Consider the following 19,897-nt stretch of genomic DNA (forward strand, 5'->3'; position numbering starts at 1 on the left):
ATCTCACCAACAGTGTAAAAGTGATCCTCTCCAGCATCTGTTGTTTCCTGACTTTTTAATGATCACCATTCTAACTGATGTGAGATGGTATTTCATTGGGGTTTTGATTTGCATTTCTCTAATGACCAGTGATGATGAGCTTTTTTTCATCTGTTTGTTGTCTGCATAAATGCCTTCTTTTGGGAAGTGTCTATTCATGTCATTTGCCCACTTTTTGATGGGGTTGTTTGTTTTTTTCTTGCAAATTTAAGTTCTTTGTAGATTCTGGATATTAGCCCTTTGTCAGATGAATAGATTGCAAAAATTTTCTCCCATTCGGTAGATTGCCTCTTCGCTCTGATGGTAGTTTCTTTTGCTATGCAGAAGCTCTTTAGTTTAATTAGATCCCATTTGTCAATTGTGGCTTTTCTTGCCATTGTTTTTGCTGTCTTAGTCATGAAGTCTTTCTCCATGTCTATGTCCTGAATAGTATTGCCTAGGTTTTCTTCTAGGGTTTTTATGGTTTTAGGCCTTAGGTTTAAGTGTTTAATCCATCTTGAGTTAATTTTTATATAAGATGTAAGAAAGGGGTCCAGTTTCAGTTTTCTGCATATAGCTAGCCAGTTTTCCCAACACCATTTATCAAATAGGGAATCCTTTCCCGATTGCTAGTTTTTGACAGGTTTGTCAAAGATCAGATGTTTGTAAATGTGTGGCATTATTTCTAAGGCCTCTCTTCTGGTCCATTGGTCTATATATCTGTTGTGGTACCAGTACCATGCTGTTTTGGTTACTGTAGCCTTCTAGTATAGTTTGAAGTCAGGTAGCATGATGCCTCCACCTTTGTTCTTTTTGCTTAGGATTGTCTTGGCTATACGGGCTCTTTTTTGGTTCCATGTGAAATTTAAAGTAGTTTTTTCTAATTATGTGAAGGAAGTTAATGGTAGTTTGATGGGGATAGCATTGAATCTACATTACTTCAGGCAGTATGGCCATTTTCACTATATTGATTCTTTCTATCCATGAGCATGGAATGTTTTTCCATTTGTTTGTGTCCTCTCTTGTTTTCTTGAGCAGTGGTTTGTAGTTGTCTTCGAAGAGGTCCTTCACATCCCTTGTAAGTTGTATTCCTAGGTATTTTATTCACTTTGTAGCAATTGTGAATGGGAGTTCATTCATGATTAGGTTTTCTGTTTGTCTATAATTGGTGTATAGGAATGCTTGTGATTTCTGCACATTTATCTTGTATCCTGAGATTTTGCTGAAGTTGCTTATCAGCTTAAGGAGATTTGGGGCTGAGACAATGGGGTTTTCTAAATATACAATATTGTCATCTGCAAACAGAGACAATTTGACCTCCTCTCTTCCTATTTGAATACGCTTTGTTTTTTCTCTTGCCTGACTGCCTTGGCCAGAACTTCCAATACCATGTTGAATAGAAGTGGTGAGAGAGGGCATCCTCATCTTGTGCTGGTTTTCAGTGGGAATGCTTCCAGCTTTTGCCCATTTAGTATGATATTGGCTGTGGGTCTGTCATAAATAGCTCTAATTATTTTGAGATACGTCTCATCAATACCTAGTTTACTGAGAGTTTTTAACATGAAGGAGTGCTGAATTTTACTGAAGGGATTTTCTGCATCTATTGAAATAATCATGTGGTTTTTGTCACTGGTTCTGTTTATGCGATGGATTACATTTACTGTTTTGCATAAGTTGAACAAGGCTTGCATCCCAGGGATGACGCCGGCTTGATCATGGTGGATAGTATTTTTTATGTGCTGCTGGATTTGGTTGGGCAGTATTTTATTTTATTTTATTTTATTTTATTTTATTTTATTTTATTTATTTTTTTTTTTGAGACGGAGTCTTGCTCTGTCCCCCAGGCTGGAGTGTGGTGGCGTGATCTCGGCTCACTGCAAGCTCCGCCTCCCGGGTTCACGCCATTCTCCTGCCTCAGCCTCCCGAGTAGCTGGGATTACAGGCACCCGCCAACACGCCCGGCTAATTTTTTTTGTGTGTGTGTATTTTTGGAAGAGACGGAGTTTCACCGTGTTAGCCAGGATGGTCTCCATCTCCTGACCTCGTGGTCCGCCCGCCTTGGCCTCCCAAAGTGCTGGGATTACAGGCTTGAGCCACCGTGCCCGGCCACTGGGCAGTATTTTATTGAGGATTTTCGCATTGATGTTCATCAAGGATATTGGCCTGAAATATTATTTTTTTTGTTGTGTCTCTTCCAGGTTTTGGTATCAGGATGATGCTGGCCTCATAAAATGAGTTAGGGAGGAATCCCTCTTTTTCTATTGTTTTGAATAGTTTCAGAAAAAATGGTACCAGCTCCTCTTTGTACCTCTCGTAGAATTTGGCTGCAAATCCGTCTGGTCCTGGGCTTTTTTTGGTTGGTAGCCAATTAATTACTGCCCCAATTTCAGAACTTGTTATTGGTCTATTCAGGGATTCGACTTCTTCCTGGTTTAGTCTTGGGAGGGTGTATGTGTCCAGGATTGTGTCCATTTCTTCTAGATTTTCTAGTTTATTTGGGTAGAGGTGTTTATAATATTATCTGATGGTAGTTTGTATTTCTGTTGGATCAGTGGTGATATCCCCTTTACCATTTTTTATTGTGTCTATTTGATTCTTCTTTTTCTTTATTAGTCCAGCTAGTGGTCTATTTTGTTAATCTTTTAAGAAAAACAGTTCCTGGATTCATTGATCTTTTGAAGAGTTTTTCACGTCTCTATCTCCTTCAGTTCTGCTCTGATGTTAGCATTTCTTGTCTTCTGCTAGCTTTTGAATTTGTTTGCTCTTGCTTCTCTAGTTCTTTTAATTGTGATGTTACGGTGTCGATTTTAGATCTTTTCTGCTTTCTCCTTTGGGCATTTTGTGCTATAAATTTCCATCTAAACACTGCTTTAACTGTGTCCCAGAGATTCTGTTATGTTGTGTCTTTGTTCTCATTGGTTTCAAATAACTTACTTATTTCTGCCTTAATTTCATTATCTACTCAGTAGTCATTCAGGAGCAGGTTGTTCAGTTTCCATGTAATTGTGTGGTTTTGAGGGAGTTTCCTAATCCTGAGATCTAATTTGATTGCACTGTGGTCTGAGAGACTGTTTGTTATGATTTCCACTCTTTTGCATTTGCTGAGGAGTGTTTTACTTCCAATTATGTGGTCAATTTTAGAATAAGTGTGATGTGGTGCTGAGAAGAATGTATACTCTGCTTATTTGGGGTGGAGAGTTCTGCAGATGTCTATTAGGTCTGCTTGGTCCAGAGCTGAGTTCAAGTCTTGAATACCCTTGTTAATTTTCTGTCTCGTAGATCTGTCTAATATTGACAGTGGGGTGTTAAAGTCTCCTATTATTGTGTGGGAGTCTAAGTCTCTTTGTAGGTTTCTAAAAACTTGCTTTATGTATCTGGGTTCTTCTGTATTGGGTGCATATATATTTAGGATGGTTAGCTCTTCTTGTGGGATTGATCCCTTTACTTTATGTAATACCCTTCTTTGTCTTTTTTGAACTTTGTTGGTTTAAAGTCTGTTTTATCAGAGAATAGGATACCTCTGTATGTCTTGTAAAGTTCTCGTGCTATGTTTTTCAGCTCCACCAAGTCATTTATGTTCTTCTCTAAACTGGTTATTCTAGTTAGCAATTCCTCTAACTTTTTTACAAGGTTCTTAGTTTCCTTGTATTGGGATAGAACATACTCTTTTAGTTCAGAGGAGTTTGTTATTATCCACTTTCTGCAGCCTACTTCTGTCAGTTTGTCAAATTCTTTCACCGTCCAGTTTTGTTCCCTTGCTGGCGAGGAGTTGTGATCCTTTGGAGAAGAGGCGTTCTGGTTTTTGGAATTTTCAGCCTTTTTGCGCTGGTTTTTCCTCATTTTTGTGGATTTATCTAGCTCTGGTCTTTGATGTTGTTGACCTTCAGATGTGGTTTCTGTGTGGATGTCCTTTTTGTTGATGTTGACGCTATTCCTTTCCGTTTGTTAGTTTCCCTTCTAACAGTCAGACCCCTCTTCTGCAGGTCTGCTGGAGTTTGCTGGAGGCCCACTCCAGACCCTGTTTGCCTGGGTATCACCAGCAGAGGCTGCAGAACAGCAAAGATTGCTGCCTGTTCCTTCCTTTGGAAGCTTCGTCACAGAGGGGCGCCCTCCAGATCCCAGCTGGAGCTCTCCTGTATGAGGTGTTTGTCAATCCCTCCTGGGAGGTGTCTCCCAGTCAGGAGGCACGGGGGTCAGGGACCCACTTGAGGAGGCAGTCTGTCCCTTAGCAAAGCTTGTGCGCTGTGCTGGGAGATCTGCTGCTCTCTTCAGAGCCAGCAGGCAGGAATGTTTAAGTCTGCTGAAGCTGCACCCACAGCTGCCCCTTCCCCCAGGTGCTCTGTCCCAGGGAGACGGGAGTTTTATCTATAAGCCCCTCAATGGGGCTGTTGCCTTTCCTTCAGAGATGCCCTGCCCAGAGAGGAGGAATCTAGAGAGGCAGTCTGGCTACAGAGACTTTGCAGAGCTGCAGTGGGCTCCACCCAGTTTGTACTTCCCAGCGGTTTTTATACTGTGAGGGGAAAACTGCATACTGAAGCCTCAGTTATGGCGGACGTCCCTCCCCTTACCAAGCTTGAGCGTCCTAGCTTGGCTTCCGACTGCTCTGCCGGCAATGAGAATTTCAAGCCAGTGGATTTTAGCTTGCTAGGCTCCGTGGAGGTGGGATCCACTGAGCTAGACCACTTGGCTCCCTGGCTTCAGCCCCCTTTCCAGGGCAGTGAACGGTTCTGTCTCACTGGTGTTCATACTGGGGTATGAAAACAAAACAAAACAAATCAAAATAAAACAAAACAAAAAAACTCCTGCAGCTAACTTGGTGTCTGCCCAAGTGGCTGCCCAGTTTTGTGCTTGAAACTCAGGGCCCTGGTGGCGTAGGCCCCTGAGGTAATCTCCTGGTCTGTGGGTTGCAAAAATTGTGGGAAAAGTGTAATATCTGGGCCAGAGTGCACCATTCCTCATGGCATAGTCCCTCATGGCTTCCCTTGGCTAGGGGAGGGAGTTCCCTTGTGCTTCCTGGGTGAGATGATGCCCCACCATGCTTCAGTTCACTCTCCGTGGGCTGCACCCGCTGTCTAAGCAGTCCCAATGAGATGAGCCAGGTACCTCAGTTGGAAATGCAGAAATTACCCGCCTTCTGCATTGATTTCACTGGGAGCTGCAGACTGGAGCTGTTCCTATTTGGCCATCTTGCCAGCCACCCTTTGTCTCTATTTATTAGATGATTGCCATGACACTTTCTCCTACTTTTCTCGGCTTGTGTTAACATGCACTTACAATCAATAAGAGACAAAGCCATATAACTGAAAATTATTTGATTTAGATATCAAAAATTAAATTTTTATAATTGGTGATAATCATATAAATATGTTTTCTGTAATTAGATTATATTAACAAAGTAATATGCTTGACAAGAAATAGATATAACAGTGTTACCTGTTTATTTGTTTGGGAAAGACAATTGTTAATCTTCCATTTGTCTGACTAGCAAACATTTGTTAGGAATATGCAATGCAAATACATAGAAGAATAAGATAAATCCCCTTTGTTAAGAAATGAATGCTGTGATGAAAGCTGGAAAAGCGGAAATTTGGAGCATAATCTTCCAACTTAGCTTTCTCCCTTCAGGAATTTTATACTTCTAGGCTTCAGCTGTAGCAATAATAATCAGATTAGAAATAAAACCTAAGTTTGTTAATTATTGCTACATAACAAATTATCACAAAGTTTCATGCCCTAAACCAGTTATTTAATTTAATCAAAATTTTGTGGATCAGTAATTTTCCAAGGGCTTGATAGGGAGGTTTTTCTCCGATCATTGCCAGGAGAGATGGGAAGACAAGGGCTAGAAGATCCACTTTACTTAAATGTCTCATGGCTCAGAGGTCTTGGCCCCTTTTTTTCCTCTCCTCATTGCCTTCATCCTTTAGAACCTTTACAGGTGGCCTAAGTTTCTCCCAGCATGCTACCATCAGTGTAGTCACTCTTTATACATTATGATTCAACGCTCCTGAAGCAAAATTCAATCTCTTAAGGCCTGGATCCAGAAACTGCTAAAATCACTTCTTCTATAATTTATTCACCAAATCAGTCACAGGTTCTTTCCTGATTTAAAAAAAATAATTTAAAAAAAGGAAAGGAAGAGCTCACTGTCAAAAGAAAGGTGTCAGAAAATTTGTGGTTGTCTTAATGTAATTGGTCATAACATCTAATTCTTCATCATACACTGGTAAAGAGGAAAATAATAATTCAGAAACTCAGTTTTAAGCATGGCATAAAGATTCATTGATTCTCCAGGAAGCTAATGTTAAAAGATTTTAAGTTCTAAAATCTGAATTGATTTGAAAGCATTATTCTTCATTTTATGAAGACTTCAGCTTTGCAAGGAGAAGCCATATTTTCCTTGTTTTCTCATCATATTAAGCAGAGATCAACAATCTTTTTTTTTCTCTAAAGGGCTAAATAATATATGTTTTCAGCTTTGTTGACCATATGGTCTCTGTCACAAAGACTCAGTTCTGCTGTTATAACATGGAACCAGTCATAGACAATGAGTAAATAAACGAGCAAGGCTGTGTTCCAAAAAAAAAAAAAAAATCTTCGTTTAGAAAAACCTTGCCTGAAAAGGTATAGTTTGCCGTTCTCTGGTAAAGTATACTTAACTCTATATGAGGAAATAGTTTTCAGACATACTTTAGCATATAAGGCAAAAGCAGATATTTTTCAATTTGTTAAAGAATCACTGACTTCCTGAAAAACTCCTATGCCTGGGGGATTTTGCATACAAGTGAATGGCTTTTGTTTTAATTAGGTAATTTCTACTTAGAGAAAATAAGCCAAAAATTAGATAAAGCTTTAAAAACATGGCCTTTTATATGTTAGATTATGAAGAATTAATTAGGATTATGAAGAATTGAATGTTATAATCTAATTGAGTTATAAAGCCCAAGTAACTATAATCACACTAGTGATTATAGTTGCACAAACTTAAATGTGATTAGGATGGAATTCTTTTAGTCATAATCTATAGTACTTTTCATATGAAAATTTGGTTTTATATGGAAATTAAATGGCTAATCAAGTATGACTGAAGTAGATCATTCTCTTAAAGTCAGAGACATATGTGTGTCAAAATGTGTCTTATATATCACACACACACACACACACACACCCCCCTCAAGGATACTGACACAGTCAAATTACAATATGAAGTATCCTAGTATTCAGTGTTTATATCTGTAAAACGAGAAATCATTGAGCCAAAATGATTTCCAGAGTCCATTCTTATTTTCAGGGTTTGGAATGTTCCAATGCTCATATTGTATTTGTACAGCTTTCCTTCTTATCCAACTAGTCAATCATTCATTCAATTAAATCATGAGTGATTATGCTGTACCACTGTGCTAAAAGTTAGTAATATAATTTTGAACAATAGAGATATGAATCCTGCCCTCATTGAAAATATTTTCATAAGAAAACCAACAGTCAGACCTACCTATAATACTTTTCTCTAGAAAGATATTTAAATTGAGTCCTTATTTGAAGAAAACTTTAATCCATCATCAGGTTTTGCCACTTACTATTGCCTCCTTGACATCACTTATTTGACTTCAGAGATATCAGACTCAGCTTTTGTGTGATCACAGCGAACTCTTCATTTTAGATCTCTATAATGGATTATCTTGGATGCTCCTTGTTTCCTGTGGTCATCTTCTACACGACTGACCCATACATTCTTAGAATCTCTACTGCCTTTGCCCCTCTGTTTCCACATATTTCCTCATTTTCTAACAGTAGCACTGGAGTTGGACCTATAGTTTCTGCTGTAGTCAAGTGTGCTCTAAACAAGTCTGAAGCCAAACTAAAAATTATAGAAATGCCCTTCTTTTCAGCTCTCACAAGCAGCTAAGCTTTGGAATGTACTGTCAGAGGTATTGTTTGTATTGACCAAATTTTCGATCCTCATCCTTCCTAGCCAAAGTGAAAATTCAGGTGAAATTAATTAAACATCTGCAAGTTATTAATATTGTAATAATAAGATTATTTTTTGATTAAAGTGTAGAGTAAGTATCTCTATGGGTCAGTAGATGAAGCTGAATCCTTCATTCTACTTCATAGGAAGATGGGTGTGGAATAAATCGCCAAAATTCATCATAAAAGTCCGTGACATTAGTCCTTAAACTCGTTTGATAACATCAGACTTATTATGATTTTAGTGCTTAAGAGTCAGAATTTTTTTTCTTGGAATCTCCACTCTGGCAATTATAATATAATCAGAGTGATTTAAGCATATTACTAAATGTCTTAATAATAGTTTATTAATCTTCAAAAGGAATAAATTCCACTTTCAGCCAAGGGAAATAACAGGTCCAAATTTATTCTCTCTTCTTAAAAATCAAAAACATGGACCAAAAATATGAAACAGTGTTTTGCAAGGCTCTAGATATTAGTGACAGGCTGCAATTCCTAAGAGACAGTAAATAAAAGATAATGTCAGGAGAATTTCCAGGGAATAGCACAAGAAGGGGGAACCCAAGTAGAGTTCAGTATACTCTGAGTTGAAGAAACAGAGTTGGGAATATGGGAGGACCAAGGTGGCTAGAGTCTTCAGTACAGAGTACCAAAGAGAACAGAGCAGCACAGAGAGAAAAATCCATAGATCTGTACAGTGTCTCCCATTGAATATCCAGCTAAGTATTGGTTAGCATATATAAATGAGAAATTTACCTAATGCTGGAGAAAAATTCACCAAAAAATTGAGGTAACAGGGCATGGCTTTCACATTTGGTAGGGAATAGTACCAGCTCTGTCCAGTCAGGGTGGAAACACTTGTAATTTATAGCATATTTTATAGAATACACAGAAGAATCTTGCCTCATTGACTAAACTATGACTGAGCATTTCTCTGGCTATACATAACAAATCCGAAAAGCAAGACCTGAAAGATTCAAACTGTTTCCAAGTAACTTAACTAGGTCCCCAAAACAGTTTAAGAACTTTTACGGGAGTGCAAACATATCCAACATCCCAAATTATTAGAATTCCAAATTTTGTATTGGTTTCATAAGTAATAAAAAAATTACCAGGCATGGAAAAAAAAAGTTGACCAATAATTAGTAGATAAATCAATCAGTCTATATCAATACCCCCCAAAAGGCATAAAAAGGGAAGAAAGAGAACAAAGAACAGATGGGATATATAGCAAACAAATAGCAGAATTATGATGGATTTAAACTAACAATATTAACAACATATTAAATGCAAATATCTAAATACTCAAAAATAGAAGCAAAGAGGATCAGATTAGATTTCTTTTTAAATCACATGCTGCTTTAAAAAAACAAAAAAATTATAAACACAAGAGAATTTAAAGTAAAAGGATGAAAAAGATATTTATGCTATCATTAATCCATAGAAAGCTGAAATGGTGGCTATATTAATGTCAGCCAAAGTATATTTTGGAGCAAAATATTATATGGATTAACGAAGGTCTTTTCATAATGGTAAAGAGACCAGTTCATCAAGAAGATCTCTAAATACTTATTTATCTAATAAGAGGTTCTTAAAATATGTGAAGCAAAAACTGATAAAACTGCAAAAAGCAAAAGACAAATCTACAGTTATATTTCATTATTTCAATATCTCTTTATCAATACTTTTTAGAAAATATAGGCAAAAAATTAGTCATGTGAACATCATTAACAAGTGATTTAACTGAATTGATATTTAAACAACATTTTACCCAGCAAATGTACAATTCATATCTTCCATTTATATATGAAACACCAAGATATACCTTATTTTGTGCCATAACAAAGTCTCCATACATTTAAAAAGTTTTAATTCATATTGAGTAGATTCTCTATGACCAAATTAAATTAGAAATCAATAACAGAAAGACTTATGAAAAACAACCTAATATTTGGGAACAAAGTAACACATCTGTAAATGGGTTCATGGGTCAACAAAGCCCTCAAAAGGGAAAATAACAAGTGTTTTGAATTGAATGACAGAAAATACATAAAAAATTGTGGATGCCACTAAAGCAGCACTAAGTGAGCGGTTACATTTATGGTACTAAATGCCAACTTTAGAAAAGAAGTTCCAGATCAATGATTGCATCTCCCAACTTAAGAAATAGTCTCACCCTGCCTTAAGTAGTAAAGATTAGAGTAGGAAAAAATGAAAGAGAAGACAAAAAAATAGAGAAAACTTAGGATATCAAAAAATGGGACTTTGAGAAGATTGATATAATGAATACATTTCCAGTCTCATTGGTCAGGAAATAATATCAAAACCAAGCACAAGAGGGGTGACAACACTATAGATTATAGATATATCAAAGGATAATAATATAACCCTATGCAAAATTTTACCAATAAATTAAACAACTTAAATTAAATGGACAAATTCCTTGAAAGGCAGAAACCATTGAAGCTGACCTAGGAAGCAATAGAGTATTTAAACCGATCTATACTTATTTAAGCAGGAAGTAACACCAATTCTGTATACACTCTTACAGAAAATTGGAAAACAGGAAATACTTCTTATTAAATGAGATCAGCATTACTTTGATACCAAAACCTGAGGCTGGCATTACAGTAAAAGAAACTTACAAGCTACAGTAAACAAAATAGTATGGTACTGGTACAAAAGCAGACATATAGATCAACGGAGCAGAATAGAGTTCCCAGAAATAAAGCTGCATGCCTAAAGCCATCTTATTTTTGACCAAGTCCATAAAAACAAGCAATGGGGAAAAGACTCCCTATTCAACAAATCGTGCTGGGATAGCTGGCTATCCATATGCAGAAGAAGGAAACTGGACCCTTACCTTTCATCATATACAAAAATAAATGCAAGATGAATTAAATATTTAAATATAAGACCTCAAACTACAAGAATCCTAGAAGAAAACCTTGGAAACACCATTCTGGAAATGAGTCTTGAGAAAGAATTTATGACTAAGTCCTCAAAAGGAATTGCAACAAAAACAAAAATTGACAAGTGAGAAATAAACTAAAGAACTTCTGCACAGCCAAAGAAGCTATCACCAGAGAAAACAATCAGCCTACAGAATGGGAGAAAATATTCACAAACTACATACTTGACAAAAGTCTAATATCCAGAATATATAAGGCACTTAATTGAATGAGCAAAAAGCAAATAACTCCATTAAAAAGTGGGCAAAGGACATGAACAGACACTTTCCAAGAGAAGACATAAAAATGGCCAACAATCAGGAAAAAATGCTCCACATCACTTACCATCAGAAAAAAATGCAAATAAAAATCACAATGAGATACCACCTCACACCAGGCAGAATGGCTATTGTTAAAAAGCCAAATAACAACAGATGCTGGTGAGGCAGTGAAGAACAGAGAATGCTTATGCACTGTTAATGGGACTGTAAATTAGTTCAGCCACTCTGGAAAGCAGTTTGGAGATTTCTCAAAGAACTTAAAACAGGACTACCATTAAACCCAGGAATCCCATTACTGGGTATATATCCAAAAGAACACAAATTGTTCTACCAAAAAGACACATGCACTCATATGTTCTTTGCAGCACTATTCACAATAGCAAAGATACGGGATCAACATAGGTGCCCATCACTGGTGGACGGGACAAAGAGAATGTACATATACCCCAAGAAATACTACACATTCATAGAAAATAATGAAATCATGTCCTTGCAGCAACATGGATGCTGCTGGAGACCATTATCTTAGGCAAATTAATTCAAGAACAGAAAACCAAATGTTGCATGTTCTCACTTTTAAGTGGGAGCTAAACCTCTGGTACTCATGGACATAAAGATGTAACAATAGAAAACAGGGACTACTAGAGGGGGGTTGGTGGAAGGGCAGCAAGGGTTGAAAAAACTATATTTGGGTACTATGCTCAGTACCTAGGTGATGGGATCATTTGTACCTCAAACCATAGCATCATACAATATACTAAGGTAACAAACTTGCACATGTACCCCCTGAATCTAAAATAAAAGTTGAAAAAAATTAAATAATGAGCTTATCCTGGATTATCTAGGTGGGCCCAATGTAACTACAGGGTCCTTAAAAGTGGGGGAAAGGGGCAAAAGTAGAGAATATGAGGGAAATGTAATTACAGAAGAAAGGTCAGAGAGATGCAATGTTGCTGGCTTTGAAGGTGGAGAAAAGGGGCCTAGCCAAGTCTGTGGGCAGCCTCTAGAAGCAGGGAAAGACAAGGGAATGGATTTTCTCCCTGTGCCTCCAGAAAGCAACACAACTCTTCCAGCATCTTGTTCTTAGCCCAGTGAGATTCTTCGTGAATTTCTGACCTATGGAACTCTAAGGTCATACATTTGTATGCTTTAAACTGCTAAGTGTGTGGTAATTTATTGCAGTACCAATAGAAAACTAATATAGTAAGAAAGAGAAATAAAAGCATAAGTTCACAAAAAAACTTTTTCAAAAATGTTCTTAGTATTCTTATTCATAAAAGCCCAAACCTGGAAATAGTCTGGATCTCAATTAATAGAATGATAGGTAAACAAACTACGATATGTTCATATAATGAAATTTCACTCACCAATAAGAAGGAATAAACTACTGACAATCCAACAAGATAGATGAATCTCAAAAGCATGCTGAGTGAAACAGCTTGGCACGTACTGTATGATTCCTTTTATATGACATTATAGAAGAGACAAAGCTTTTCTCTAGTGAAAAAAAAATGAAGACAGTGGTTTTCTCTGGCAGTAGGTGAATTAGGAAATTAACTGGAAAGCAACCTAGGGAACTTTCTGGGATGACAATAATGGTCTTTATCTTAATAGAAATGTCAGGTACACAGGGGTATGTATCCGTGAAGTCTCATGGTATGAGTTATGTACTTTGTTGTGGGCTGAATTTTGTTTCCCCAAAAGTTATTTCAAGTTCTAACCCCTAGTACCTGTAACTATAATCTTATTTGGAAATACAGTCTTTGTGGATGTAATCAAGTTGAGATGATGTCATACTGGACTAGGATGGGCCCTAAATCCAATGACTGCTGACATTATAAAAAGGCCATGTAAAGACCCAGGGACACAGACACATAGGGAAAACACCATGTAATGACAGAGGCAGAGATTGGAGCAATCCATTTGCAAGCCAACGAATGCTAAGAATTACTGGCAACCACCAGAAGCCAGGAGAGAGGCATGGAACAGATTCTCCCTCAGAGCCTCCCTGAGGAACCAGCCTTGCCAACAGCTTGATTTCAGACTTCTGGCCTCCAGAACTGGGAAAGAATAAATTTCTGATGTTTTAAGGCATTCAGTTTGTAGTAATTAGTTATGACAGCCCTAGGAAACTAATACACACTTAAATGTGTATATTTTGCTATATATAAATTTTATCTATAAATGAGAACCATAAAAATAGAACTCTAGTTTGCAATATGTAAGTGAAGCATTTACTAGTCAAGTGTCTGAAGTTTAGTTTGAATTGTTGAAACTAAATGGTGGGTATATGAGTGTTCAATGTATAATTTGCCCAACTTTTCCGTTCATTTGAAATTTTTCATAATAAGATATTGGGAAAATGATTTTGAGTGTCTTAAAACCGTAGATGAAAAAACTCTAAATAAATATTAGGCAAATATAGAAATCAACAATATATTAAAAGAATAATACATAATTATCAAGTTGAGTTTATCCCAGGAATATAAGGCTACTTTGACAACCAATAAATGCAATTTGCCATTTTTCTGCGAATGACTATTTTTTAAAATTAAAAAAATAAGAAAACATTTTACCATCTCAATGGGCTCAGAAAAAGCACTTGGCAAAATCCAGTATCTATTCCTGAGAAAAACTCTCAGCAAATAGAAATAGTAGGGAATTTTCTCAACCCTATAAAAGACATCTATGAAAAACATGGCGGCCGAGCGCGGGGACTCAGCCTGTAATCCCAGCACTTTGGGAAGCTAAGCCCGGCGGATCACGAGGTCAGAGATCGAGACCATCCTGGCTAGCACAGTGAAACCCTGCCTCTACTAAAAATACAAAAAATTAGCCAGGCGTGATGGTGGGCACCTGTAGTCCCAGCTGCTCCGGAGGCTGAGGTAGGAGAATGGCGTGAACCCGGGAGGCGGAGCTTGCAGTGAGCCAAGATCGCGCTGCTGCACTCCATCCTGGGTGACAGAGCGAGACTCCGTCTCAAAACAAAACAAAACAACTTATGTCTAACATACTTAATGAAATGCTTTCTCCCTAAAAACAGGAACAAGATAAGGTAAGCTCTTTACTGCTTGCATTAAATAAAATGTAATCCATATGTTGCATCATACGCAAATATTATTCAAAAATAAACTTCTGGAAGAAAATTTGGGGAAAAATCTAATGTTAGATTAGGCAGTTTCTTAAAGGACAATAACAAAAGCACAATCTATAAAATCAAACTTTGACAAATTAAAATTCATCAAAATTAAAACATTGCTAAGTAACTAAAAAGTCAAACCATAATCTGGGAGACAATATCTGGAAGTAACATATTTAATAAAGGAATTGTACCAGAAATATATTTTTAAAACTCTCAAAACTCAATAGTATAAGAAAAAAACTAAAAGATGAGTATTTAAACAAACACTTCAACAAAGAAGAAATGTGAAAGACAAGTATATGAGAAGATGCTCAATTTCATCACTTATTGGAGAAAAGAAAATTAAAGCCATAGTGAGACACTACTATGTACTTGTTAGAATGGGCAGCATACAAATATTGATAATATTAAAGAGATTTTGATATGAGAAACCAGAAATAGGACATTGTTTTTGAAAATTTTTTCAGTGGGTCAAAATTGAACTTTTCTGCCACTGATATGTCAAAGCTTACTTCCTAAATGCAGATGAATTTTTATTTTTCAAAGTATTGTCATAAATCATTCCTTTGAGAAGAAATCAAAAGGAACAAAAATGTTACATATGATGTTACCTTAACTAATTACTTGTACTGGATTTCCTGAGCTAAGACAGAGCTGCCACAGTACTGTTGTTAGATAGAAAGTTGTTCTGGCCTCATTCAAGAGGATATTATTCTCCATTATAATTGCAGTGTTAAAGAGTAATCATCTTTATAAAAAGTGAAAGCTTTACCCAAATCTAATCCTAAGTATATTCTAAATCACAGCCTTTCATACTCCATGATATATTCCGAGGGAAAATCTCAGACTATAAGAGAGACAGCTAATCCAGATGGGGATCTAAAATAATTGGCATTGTAGTTTTATAACTCTCTCTTAACTCTCAAATCAATCTCGCAATAATATTTTTTAAATTACTGATTATCCAGTTGCCTCATTAAGTTATACAGTATTCTCAGACATTACGTTGCTATTATGACATGAAAATGCATATTTAATAAGGCAAAAGTTGTTTAATTCAAATATATATGGTGTGTATATATATATATATATATATATATGGTTTTTCTTTTCTACCTGAATATAAAACTCTGCCTGTATACAACTTGTAAATATTTAAAACAAAATGATAAGAAAGTTGCATGCAACTTAAAAAACAGAAGTTCATTATATATATTAACTGCTTATTAAATTTTATTTATGCATATTATTTCTAGAACAGTGGTTAGAAATTGAATGTGTGCAAATTTTTTGATATAAGAAATGATTTATTTTAGACATTAGTACTATTAGCCAAAAATCCTATTATTTTTCTGAAGTATTTTAATTCTTACAAACATATAATAACAATGAATTATTTTTAAGTTCATACTATTTGAATGATTTCACTGTTTCAGTTTACTAGACATAATGAACTCTGTATTTTAGAATGATAATGCAATTTTGTTAACATAAAACACAAAACCAAAACAAAGAAATTATTTATTTAGTTGTCTTCATTATTAAAAGAATGATGTTTTTTTCTTTATCTACATAAACTGCTAGATGATCTAGTCAAATAAATATCCAACTCTACTAAAAGAATACAAAATGCAAATTCTATCTGCTTTAGGAAGAAAGATTAGATTCTTCTGAGGGTTTAGGCTTCCCATTCTTTCTTTATAAGAAAGAGGACTGTGCCACTCTGCCACCCCTAGTAGCTAAAGAAAACACTTAGAATATCATTGAGCCTTATTGGAAGTAGAAGACAGTATTTAAACTAATGTCCATGCAGTCTGATACTAGGGATGATTTAAGAACAATAAGCTCCTTACATTTCAGTTAAGATTCCTATTCCCCTAGCTAAATTACTTAGGAAAGTATTGCAGTATTGATTCCAGTTAGTAACCTGGGAAAGTATTTGCCTCTGACTGGAAAATACAGGACTTGAAATTGAAGTCCTTGTGAAATTTAAAACTCTTTTGTTCATTAGGAATTCTAAAAACAACACTCACCTTTATTAGCTAGAGGGCTAATAGCTTTAACAACAGAAGATTAAACAAATAAACATTTCATAAATGTGTTATCAGACTAATTTTATTTTGAGTTAAGACTTTTAATCATATTTTTGAATATCTGTTGCTTTCCTACTTATAGAACATGTTTATATAATATTATTTGTGCTTTAATGAACTAAAAACATCTATTGTTTCAGAAGATTATTTGGAAAGAAGATGATCTTTAAGTTGCAGCAATAATATACTTTAATGTTATTTATTTCAAGTTTCCAATCACTAAATTTTTACCCAAATCAGAGTTTGCATTTATACATAAATCTATTAAGGTTTTTCCTAATAATAGTTTGGTATTTATTCCCTCTGATACTTGTATATATATATTATCTGAAGCAAAATACATACCTAAATATTTGTGTATTTCCCCAGATACATTTCTTCTATTATCTTTAATAAATCTGCTGCCATTTTCTGGGTGTCTGTTGTAGATGAGAAGCTTTATATACCTACCTCAAATAATCTTTATAATCAGACCTATTACAGAAGAACACACGGACTTATATCAAGAATCTGCCTCCATCACCTACCTTGTAAGGGGTTGAAGAGCGAGCTCAACATTTTCCTTTCTAGCATCAAGCTTATGATCCCCTCACTTTGCCATGTCACCTTTCCATAAAAGAAACCCCAAACTTCATTCCATGAATTTGTTGAACAGATATCTCTCCAAAAAGGGAAAAAATAAGTTTCTCACCTAAAAAAGTAAGTAATATGCTAAATACATCACCCCTGAAGAATTTACAGTATACCTCAGTCCATAAAACTCCAAAATATTGATTTCCCCCCCTTTCCTTTCCATTTAAAATGTATCTAAACTTATTGATTGTAGTATTCTTTCTTCAAATTTTATCTACTGTCATGTGTTTGCTGCCCTAGTATTTATTAAATTCACAAAGAAATAGCATTATCTGACTAGTGTTCATAGTACAGAAGGGGCTAATTTAGGTTAAAGATGGCTAGCATCAGTTTTGTGCTATAACTTTTGGGGCAGCGATTCAAGATAAAAAAAATTATTTTCCAAGATGATCATCTAAAATTTCAAGATGTTCAAAAAGATGACTCTAATTGTAAATAATTTTTTTCCAAAAATGTATTTTGTTAGGAAAAGAAGCCAGTTGCTGTAGATTGTCCAAGTCATACTTTTTCCCCCCTGCGCCAGCACCTCTGGACTAAGTATAGAATAATCGGGTAGTGATTACACATGTACATTTCATTTCCCTTTACTCATTCACTAAGTTTCATGGACAAAGGCCCATGTTACATCCATTTTTCTGTCAGCAACATAAGGAAATATTTCCTCCCTGTGTTCATTCTAAAGAAAAGGAAAAACTCTCATTTATTACAAGTAGTATCAAGGTAACAAAAGGTTGAATATATGAGCTGTTGACTCATCATAGCAGCAAAGCATACAAAACTATTTCAATAGAATGAAAGGCTTCAAAAGATTTTATGAAAAAATCTAAAACCTAAGCATTGCAGAAAATGTGAAGTTACAAAGTTTGTCTTGAACTTGATATCACGTTGAATGTGACCTAGATTAGCCCTTCCAAATACCAGTTTCCTTCATGATATCCTCAATAACCTAGAGACCACCACTGGACTTCCTAGACTCCTCAGTTATTTTTATTTTGTTGTCTTTTGTTTTGCTTTCACTGTACTCATTGTACTTCCCAAGGGACTCCTTCCTATTCTGGGAAATACTGTACAGCCAAGTTGTTTTATCCTCCTTTGAGAAGTGAGTAACTGAAGAAAGAGAAGGCTTGACAGAGAGCTTGGAGTTCATGACTGTCTTCAGATACTCTGCTTCTGGATGCTTCAGGGACAGAAATAGGCTAATGAGACAGAGTTATAGGGAAATAATTTTGACCCCAAATAAGAAGAACTCTGATGCTAGGGTTATTTTTATTTAAACACTTTGCTAGGTACATGACCTATGTACTTTCCTGTATTGTTCCAACCACTTCTTCATATAGTACATATTATTGTATGTCCATGCTAAGTGAAAAAGTTGTAACTCAGAAAGTAGTTTACAGGTCCAAGGTAACACGAGTGATTGTAGAAGCTGGGAAACAAATATATTAGGCTGATATTGAAGTCCATGATTTATTTCACTGCACCCTGCTACTTCCAGGTGGACTGCTTTCTATTCTGTGGAATATCAATCAGCTGATGCTGTTGTTAGTTTCTCCGACTTTTACAGAATATATCCAAAGTCATTTGGATTGATTCAATGGATAATATAATCCTTTATCCACTTAATTGTTTTCATTGTCTCCAAACGGTACATATTTTGATAATGATACCTAACATTTGGGAAGAGGAATGATCTTTCTTGAATTTCTCCATTATGTATAGAAATTACATATTTGGTAAAGAATTAAGAAACTGTTTGAAGTCACTGTTTACTTCCAGGGTAAACAGCACATCTCTTTCACTTAAGATCATATAATAATTTTACAAAGAGCTTCAGTCAGGAGAATAATTATTCAGTGCCATCTGCTGCATATAATGAATTCTGTTAGCTTCTAATAGGTTCCTTCTTCAAATAGCTTACCAATATAATACTTTTCCTTTTCACATTTTTTTCAGCTTACAATAGCTTGAGCTCATTTTTTGCTCAATTCAATTCAGGGCCTGGCAGCCTAATCTGAGGGACTGCTTCTAATTGCCTTCAATGGCATCTGGAACTTGTAACATTTCTTCAAGTTAAAACAAAGAAACTTTTCATATTCAAAGCAACTGCTCTACCAGTGTTGTGATTTTTCATGAATCAATTGTCAAAATAAAACAAGGATAATCTTATTGTCAGTTAATATTTATGATGTTTTTATAAATATATAAATTTGTATAGAAATAAAAAGGAAATCAGATTATTTAGAAATTGTAATTAGGCCCAAACCGGTCTCGAGTAAAAATAAAGAACAGATCCTAGTTTGCTCCACCATATCAATCTTCAGTGTCATTGATTACAGTGGGTAAACAGAATTAGCTGGCCCTTTGTATAAGATTAACTGGCTTAGTCTAAGCATTTGAGCTTGCTATGTACCATATTCAATTCCAAACTTCACAGAGAGTTTGGGGTGATAGGCTAACAATTCATTTGATTTTGTGGAGGTTTATCCAAAACTCCTCTAATAAAATACCAATTAAAATATAATGGATGTAACTATCTAAACATATTGACTAAATCATCTGGCAATCTGCACAGCTTTAAATGATCTTTAATTATAGTCCTGGGGAGAAAACACAATTAAACTAGAAATGGATTGACCTAATGACTATAACTTCATAACCAGCTTAAGAGTGTGTGTGTGTGTGTGTATAAATTGCTATTAAAAATTAAATTTTCTAGAGAACCAAAAATGTGTGTGTGAATGGTAATCTTATAATAAGTAATTCTCATGTAAACAGGTCTTTTTTTAATAATCAATTCTTGTTTTGAGTATT

This window comes from Hylobates moloch, unplaced genomic scaffold (assembly GCF_009828535.3).
Source record: "Hylobates moloch isolate HMO894 unplaced genomic scaffold, HMol_V3 SCAFFOLD_3, whole genome shotgun sequence".
NCBI lineage: Eukaryota > Metazoa > Chordata > Mammalia > Primates > Hylobatidae > Hylobates > Hylobates moloch.